General features: G+C 42.3%; 1 non-coding gene across 1 annotated transcript; it reads left to right on the top strand.

Moving 5' to 3' along the window:
- The first annotated feature begins 1,365 nt into the window (after positions 1-1,365).
- On the top strand, positions 1,366-1,473 carry LOC130971772 (small nucleolar RNA R71). The gene has a single exon (XR_009082982.1). It is a non-coding gene; the product is annotated as a small nucleolar RNA R71 (small nucleolar RNA).
- The last annotated feature ends 432 nt before the right edge of the window (positions 1,474-1,905 follow it).

The following is a 1,905-nucleotide window of genomic DNA, read 5'->3' as shown; positions in this document are numbered from 1 at the left end:
AGTCTCTAGGACTATGAAATCAGTAGGGATGTAGTGGTCTTCAATCTTTACCAAAACATCCTCTACAAGTCCATGAGCTTGTTTTCTTGAGTTGTCTGCCATCTCTAATGAGATTCTTGCAGCTTGCACTTCAAAGATCCCTAGCTTCTCCATTACAGAGAGAGGCATGAGGTTTACACTTGACCCTAAGTCACACAGAGCCTTCTTGAAGGTTATGGTGCCTATGGTACAAGGTATTGAAAACTTCCCAGGATCTTGTCTCTTTTGAGGTAATTTCTGCCTAGACAAGTCATCCAGTTCTTTGGTGAGCAAAGGAGGTTCATTCTCCCAAGTCTCATTTCTAAATAACTTGTCATTTAGCTTCATGATTGCTCCAAGGTATTTAGCAACTTGCTCTTCAGTGACATACTCATCCTCTTCAGAGGAAGAATACTCATCAGAGCTCATGAATGGCAGAAGTAAGTCCAATGGAATCTCTATGGTCTCATTTTGAGCCTCAGATTCCCATGGTTCCTCATTAGGGAACTCATTGGAGGTCAGTGCACGCCCACTGAGGTCTTCCTCAGTGGCGTTCACTTCCTCTCCTTCCTCTCCAAATTCGGCCATGTTGATGGCCTTGCACTCTCCTTTTGGATTTTCTTCTGTGTTGCTTGGGAGAGTACTAGGAGGGAGTTCAGTAATTTTCTTGCTCAGCTGTCCCACTTGTGCCTCCAAATTCCTGATGGAGGACCTTGTTTCAGTCATGAAACTTTGAGTGGTTTTGATTAGATCAGAGACCATGGTTGCTAAGTCAGAGGGGTTCTGGTTAGAATTCTCTGTCTGTTGCTGAGAAGATGATGGAAAAGGCTTGCCATTGCTAAACCTGTTTCTTCTACCATTATTGTTGTTAAAACCTTGTTGAGGTCTCTGTTGATCCTTCCATGAGAAATTTGGGTGATTTCTCCATGAAGAATTATAGGTGTTTCCATAGGGTTCTCCTAGGTAATTCACCTCTTCCATTGAAGGGTTCTCAGGATCATAGGCTTCTTCTTCAGATGAAGCATCCTTAGTACTGCTTGGCGCATTTTGCATTCCAGACAGACTTTGAGAAATCAAATTGACTTGTTGAGTCAATATTTTATTCTGAGCCAATATGGCATTCAGAGTATCAATCTCAAGAACTCCTTTCTTCTGATTTGCCCCATTGTTCACAGGATTCCTTTCAGAAGTGTACATGAATTGGTTATTTGCAACCATTTCAATTAGTTCTTGAGCTTCTGTAGGCGTCTTCTTCAGATGAAGAGATCCTCCAGCAGAGCTATCCAAAGACATCTTGGATAGTTCAGAGAGACCATCATAGAAAATACCTATGATGCTCCATTCAGAAAGCATGACAGATGGACATTTTCTGATTAATTGTTTGTATCTTTCCCAAGCTTCATAGAGGGATTCTCCATCCTTTTGTCTGAAGGTTTGGACTTCCACTCTAAGCTTACTCAATTTTTGAGGTGGAAAGAACTTTGCCAAGAAGGCATTGACTAGCTTTTCCCAAGAGTCCAAGCTTTCTTTAGGTTGAGAGTCCAACCATGTCCTAGCTCTGTCTCTTACAGCAAAAGGGAATAGCATCAGTCTATAGACCTCTGGGTCAACCCCATTAGTCTTGACTGGGTCACAGATTTGCAAGAATTCAGCTAAAAACTGATGAGGATCTTCCAATGGAAGTCCATGGAACTTGCAATTCTGTTGCATTAGAGAAACTAATTGAGGCTTAAGCTCAAAGTTGTTTGCTCCAATGGCAGGGATAGAGATGCTTCTCCCATAGAAGTCGGGAGTAGGTGCAGTAAAGTCACCCAGCACCTTCCTTGTATTGTTGGCATTGTTGTTGTTTTCGGCTGCCATGTCTTCTTCTTCTTGAAGAATTCGGTC

This window comes from Arachis stenosperma, chromosome 3, assembly GCF_014773155.1.
Source record: "Arachis stenosperma cultivar V10309 chromosome 3, arast.V10309.gnm1.PFL2, whole genome shotgun sequence".
NCBI classification, from domain to species: Eukaryota; Viridiplantae; Streptophyta; class Magnoliopsida; order Fabales; family Fabaceae; genus Arachis; species Arachis stenosperma.
This window is presented reverse-complemented; position numbering and strand designations above follow the sequence as displayed.